Here is a 7,500-nt window from a genome sequence, read left to right on the forward strand (position 1 = left end):
GACTTTCTTGATGTGGAATACACTACATAGATTTTCCAAGATTTTGTTATTAAATTCAGTCCCATTATCTGAAACTAGGATGTTAGGTGTAGTAAAGTTACAGATTATCTGATCATAGATTACGGAAGCAATAGTTTCAGCTTTCTTATTGATAATGGGTTGCAATATACAAAATCTTGAAAAATAATCAATAGCAACAAATAGGTATTTAAAGCCGTTTTCGGACATTGGTAATTCCAATGTATCCATGTGAACTCTTTCCCAAGGTTTCTGTGGAATGGGATAGGTGAGTATAGGAGCAGGTTTTGGTGTATTTCCCTTCACCTTTACACATTTTACACACTTTTCTATATAATCATATATAGTTTTCTTCATTCCTGGCCAAAAGTATTTAAGTTGTGCTTGTCTATAAGTTTTATCCTTTCCAGGATGTGAACTACAATCACTATCATGAAGTAACTTCAATATCTCATTTACCAGAGTTTGTGGTATAACCAACTGATTTACTTGACCTCTAGAAATATCTTTCCCATTTACAAATGTTTTCCTATACAAAATTCCATTAATCAAATGAAATTCCTCTATCTTATACCCCTTTGGTAGCTTTGGAGGATCTCCTCTTGGGTTCATCAAATGCTTGATTATTGAATCACATGTCTCATCATCTCTCTGTTCTCTTATTAGCATTTCTTCATCTAAAGTTACTAATTCTTCTATACTACAAACAAAATTAATCAACCCAGTCCCAGTCATTGGTTGACTAATGTTTCTAGAAAGTGGATCTGCTACATTCCTTCTACCCGGAATATATTCAAATTGAACCTCATAGCACTGAAGTATCGCAAACCATCTAGCAAGTCTGCCTCTAAGATTCTTATGCTTAAATAAGTTCTGAATAGCTGTGTGATCAGTCCAGACTCTGATGGGATACCCTAGTATCATATCCCTAAAACTTTCTAAAGAATAAATTACTGCTAAAGTTTCTCTTTCAGTTATAGAATAGTTTCTCTCCGCACTATTACAAAGTCTGGATGTGTAAGCTATGGGTTTCAAAGTTCCATTTCTCTCTTGCATTAGTATGCCTCCTAACCCTATGTCAGACGCATCAGTACAAAGAATGAATTCTTTTTCATAGTCGGGAAAAATTAGAATAGGTGAACTCGTGAGTTTATCTTTCAACTTGTCAAAAGCTTGCTGTTGTGCAGGTCCCCACATGAACTTTGAGTCCTTTCTTAACAATGAACTTAGTGGATTAGCAATGTCAGCATAACTTTGAATGAATTTTCTATAATATCCTGTTAATCCCAAAAAGCTCCTAACCTTGTCTACATTGGTCGGAACTTGAAAATTCTTGACAGCGTCAACCTTTGAATTTACTGTACTAAGTCCGTGTCTGTCTATCTTATGTCCTAAGTAAATGACACTGTCTTGCAAAAACTTACAATTTTCAAGTTTTACTTTTAACCCTGCTTCTCCTAGTCTTGAGAATATCAAATCTAATTTCTTAAAGTGCTCCACTGCAGTCTGAGAAACTATTAAAATTGTATCCTTTACCATTACTAACCATCACCCACCACGCACGTGATCCACATGCTTGCAACAGAGCGAGACTTCCTCTTGCTTACCTTGCGTTTCCCACGATATTCACCCCTAACACAGCACATTTGAAGACAAACAAGTATAGATGCCTAGTGTCACCAGACTAACGTATCATAAATCCTTTTATTATAACTGCCCTAGTGTATTACGCATAAACTAACATAGATATAATATACCTAACAATATCCACCAATTATACAACTAACCCTTATATATCTAAACCGTCCCCAATCCATAGATTAACGAGACTAACGCCTTTGCTTACAGCAACCCTTCTAACCCTATATATTCTATAACATCCATGTAATGTTGCCAGAGCTGGAGTAGGTGAAGAACCTACTGCCAGAGGCTGGGTAGGTCACGAACCTACCGGCCGGAGGTCAGAGCTATCGTGCCCTAGGTCAAGGCCTGGCACTTATTGTATTTAGCCCCAAAGGGCATTCCATTTGTAGTTTAACCAGAAACTTTTGTTGTTTAATAAATAGAAAACTCCCGCTTTGGAGTCTATCTCGCCACATTAAGACTTCCCTACGTAACCATATATAACGGTTACTCAACCATACCATAACGGTATACACTGGTATACACTGGTATACAACTGGTGTCCAGCGGTGCTCTCACCCACACCATATTTTAACGGTTATTCAACCGTACTACACTGGTATACACTGGTGGCTCGCGGTGGCCACAACTACATACCTACACTGGTATACAACTGGTGTCCAGCGGTGCTCTCACCCACACCATATATAACGGTTACTAAACCATACCTACAAAGGTATACACCGGTGGCCACAACCCCATACCTACCACTGGTATACAACTGGTGGCTCGCGGTGGCCACAACTACGTACCACACTGGTATACAACTGGCGGCAGCAGCGGTTCGCCCACGTCCTGAATAGAAGCGCCGTCATCAGCCATACTACAAAGGTTATACAACCAATCCAACTGGCGAGCGGTACTCTATTCCAACCTCCGAAGATACAAGCCTACCTTATACCACGAAACACTGGTTTCACATATGCCTTCCACAGAAGGCCGAATACATTCTTCAGTCATTCAAGCCACGCCTACCATTCAGAACATTCAGAAGGAGCAACGAAGAAGAAACCGTCTATCTTCGACTTCTCATATCTTCCTTCAAGCCACTTGATTCTATTCAGATGAGCCGCGCCTGCAGCTCAGACGACCGAGATCGTCTACTTCTCATCAACCGCATCAGAAAGCTAGCTCATCACTTCGTCAAGCAAGCAACACGTCTACCCACAGGCGCACAACCAACCACTCCCTTCGAGACGACAGTCAGAATTCTAAGATCGCAGCTTTGCATCAATCTTAGAATCGGTGGTGAAATCGAACCCATTCGATTTTGAACCACCTGGTGGCAGTACGCTACCATAGTCTCTGTAGACAGATATCTACAGCGACATAGAAGAACCGGTCAACTCTACACCGCACCTCATCACGAATCCAAACCAAGAGATAGAACTTCAATCAAAACCACAGGTTTCCATTCACCCGAGAACAACGCGAAATCTGCAAGCTCAGCACCTCGGTAAGCATATCTAACCTATATCCCTTCAAGCAGTGAACCCAAGCTAATCACCTGTAGAGATCCAGCGCACCAACTCCTAGATCAACACGACATCACGACTTCAGTCAAGACGAAAACCCAGGCCGACGAGACACTCGTCCGCCACCCAAACTACCGTCACCAATCTCCGTGAGTATAAACCATAGACTCCCACTAATTCCCCTTTTTTTATATATAATTCAGAAGCCGGACGAGAAACCACCTCCCCCCCCCTCCATGTCCACCCAGACAATGAGCTTCGCAACTAGACCCGGACCCGCATCGAGTCAGCATTCTCGCCCTCAACCGCCACCCTTGGCGCACCGAGAATTGCTGACACTGCGATGTTCAGCGTCAGCTGGACGTCAACAACTTAACCCACGACAGTGTCACATTCACCAACAGAGCAGAACAGTGCTTCCAGAATTCAGCGCAGACCTGCGTTAAGTACCCCAAATTTATTATTTAATTTTATTCTTGTACATCATACACCCATAGTGTATATGCATAACAAATGTAATAATAATTTTAATTACAATTTTTTTTAAATGTAAATTAGCTCACGTAGAACTATCTATTAGTTACAATTATAGAAATTCAAAGTCCACGATAAACAAAACCTAATAATCAAAACTTCCACTATGTAATTTTAACTTACAAATACTTTTTCAATTTTAACGTAGAATTAGAATATCAAAATGTCACCGCGAAGAAATCTCCCAGGCAGTCACCCGAAACATAGTAAATTAAGATAAATCAATATGCAACGACAATTCCCAAGATGAACATAACCAACACTTAAAAATTATTCCCCCTTCGGACGCAGGACGTCATGCGATTCGATAGGATAGGTCCTCACGATCATTTACTTATAAAAAAAAGATTAAATATCTATACAATACTTCTCTACTTCCTTCCGACCGTGAAGCCCCGGAATAATACACTCAAAACCCCACCCACTCAAACAAGATGAATAAGCAATTCATACCATACATACATTAGAATAAATAAAAATATATTAATAGATAAATAAAATAAAATAAATTAACTGCCTTAAATAAATATAAATGTAAATTTTAGCCAATAACAATTCTCATAAATAACAAACTTGTATAAGTTTATATGTCTATAAAATGTTATATATGTATTTTTAGCTCTACACAATCTAACATATTAATTAAAAACACACTAACCACTTAGGATGTCATGTCTTCAGTAAGCTATGACTGTAGTGAAATAGTACATTCCAAATAATATCTCATAGAAAAGAGATTATAAAATAAATTCTCATTGAACAGAGAAACAAGTGTATGGTGAACAGTGAAATTTGTCCTCATTGAAAAGAGAATATACTAGTGTAATTTTTTTTGTACATAGCTAACTGAAAAAAAAAGATATGATAATATACGTAAAAATCCCACCTTTTTACTCATTCAAACATATTTTGTTGATCAATATCACCCACTAGCAAACTTACAAATTATCATATATTATATTATATTCAATTATGTATGCCATCCCCACTGTCACGACCTTAACCCAAGGTACGAGGACGTACCTCAAAAAGGTCAGGGAGGCAATGTATCCTTTACCATTACTAACCATCACCCACCACGCACGTGATCCACATGCTTGCAACAGAGCGAGACTTCCTCTTGCTTACCTTGCGTTTCCCACGATATGCACCCCTAACACAGCACATTTGAAGACAAACAAGTATAGATGCCTAGTGTCACCAGACTAACGTATCATAAATCCTTTTATTATAACTGCCCTAGTGTATTACGCATAAACTAACATAGATATAATATACCTAACAATATCCACCAATTATACAACTAACCCTTATATATCTAAACCGTCCCCAATCCATAGATTAACGAGACTAACGCCTTTGCTTACAGCAACCCTTCTAACCCTATATATTCTATGACATCCATGTAATGTTGCCAGAGCTGGAGTAGGTGAAGAACCTACTGCCAGAGGCTGGGTAGGTCACGAACCTACCGGCCGGAGGTCAGAGCTATCGTGCCCTAGGTCAAGGCCTGGCACTTATTGTATTTAGCCCCAAAGGGCATTCCATTTGTAGTTTAACCAGAAACTTTTGTTGTTTAATAAATAGAAAACTCCCGCTTTGGAGTCTATCTCGCCACATTAAGACTTCCCTACGTAACCATATATAACGGTTACTCAACCATACCATAACGGTATACACTGGTATACACTGGTATACAACTGGTGTCCAGCGGTGCTCTCACCCACACCATATTTTAACGGTTATTCAACCGTACTACACTGGTATACACTGGTGGCTCGCGGTGGCCACAACTACATACCTACACTGGTATACAACTGGTGTCCAGCGGTGCTCTCACCCACACCATATATAACGGTTACTAAACCATACCTACAAAGGTATACACCGGTGGCCACAACCCCATACCTACCACTGGTATACACTGGTGGCTCGCGGTGGCCACAACTACGTACCACACTGGTATACAAAATGTCATCTAGAAATACACTGGCAGTGTTTCCTAACAATCCATCTAGAATAGTATTCATTAATCTCATGTAAGTTAATGGACTATTACATAACCCAAATGGCATTCTCTTGAACTCATAATGTCCTGTTGTAGTAGAAAATGCTGTAAACTCTCTTGAATCTTCATGCAATTCTATTTGCCAAAAAGCTGATTTGATATCTATAGTACTAAAATATCTATTCTCAGTTCCCAAACTTCTCAAAATGTCACCGATAATGTGTAATGGTAACCTGTCACGAATGGTGTGCTTATTCAATTCCCTGTAATCAATAACTGGTCGCATAGTCCCATCAGACTTTGGTACTAAGATCAACGGAAAATTCCACTCGCTTTTACTATGTTCAATAATATCCTGTGATAACATTTCAGTGATGAGTTTATCTACTACAGCTAATTTAGAGTGAGGAACTCTGTAGGCTGGTATGTAGATAGGTTGTGTTCCTGGTTTTAACTTAATGTGATGTTTTAAAACAGTTGTTTTGCCTAAGGCGTCCCCCGGCAAAGCAATTGCTTTTTTATGTTTCATAAGCAAAGCAAATAAAGCTTCATCCAACTCAGGGCAATTAGTTGATTGTAATAATTCTTTATATCTATTTCTTAAGTCTATGCCTTCTTGAACTGAACAAATTGATGAAGTTGGTAATTCTATCTCCTCACTATTCTCATTTAAAATCTTAATAGGTTTAGTACACACCTGAATACATCCTATTTGTGTACCTTTCTTTAAAACTATCTCTTTATTCATAGTATTAATTACTAATACTTCTACTCTGTTCTTATTTGTCTTATAAATCCCTGAGTCCCACTTCAATCCTTTAAGTTTAACTGATTCTGGGACTGTAATTACTTCAGAGTCTACATTGATTCCTTTCAAACACACTTCAACCTTATTAATTGACATGGGATGTAACAATGTCGACCTTGTCAATCCGCAATCTGCAATTCTCAAGGCATCTGTGGTTGATAATTTAGTAATCTCTGGGATTTCCTGAACTTCTGAGTTGGGTTCACAAATTGTTTTACCTTCTGTAGGGTTGGACCGCTCGGCCTCGCTATCTAGGATAGAAATGTTATCTAAGGATTCATTGATTCCTGTCACTGGTCTTAAGTCTGGTTGATTTAAGAATGGGATTAACTGTGACTTCTCTAAAATTCCTAAGTCAGCAGGACAAATTACCATGTTTTCTTTTCTCATAGTTGCAAATCCTATCAATAAATCTCCTGGAAAAACAGACTCTTCTACCACTATCACTGGTATGTACAATTGTTCATTTGTATATAAGGCAACTTCTAGCTCAACCTTACCTAATGTTTTTAACTGATTTCCAGTTACACCTTGCAATGTGTAACGCATTGGTTCCAACATTTTCACTCCTGGGTTCAACTGGTTTAAAACTTTACTAGTAATTACATTAACTACAGACCCTGTATCAATAAAAATTTGAATAGGCTTATTGAACACTTTACCCGCAATGAGAGGTCCTACAGAAGTTTTACCAACAGTAATTATCAGTTTGTCAGTTTCTTTCATCTCTCTTGCATTCCCATACTTAACACAATACCGCCTATCGGTATATATATGGGGAGATCTGAAATTGTTTATTCTGTGTCTGGGGGTTTTCCTCTTAGCCCTGGGGGTACCCGAAAATTCCGGCACTCATGAGTTCTGTGTCCGATTTTATTATGATAAATACAGAATGGAGGGTTCCTACATTGATACTCATTGTGACCTTCGTATTTGCAATTTCTGCAAATAATCCCATAAAAACATTCTTGTGC

The sequence above is a fragment of the Oratosquilla oratoria genome, chromosome 35 (genome assembly GCF_046742065.1).
Source record: "Oratosquilla oratoria isolate Oo_2021 chromosome 35, ASM4674206v1, whole genome shotgun sequence".
NCBI classification, from domain to species: Eukaryota; Metazoa; Arthropoda; class Malacostraca; order Stomatopoda; family Squillidae; genus Oratosquilla; species Oratosquilla oratoria.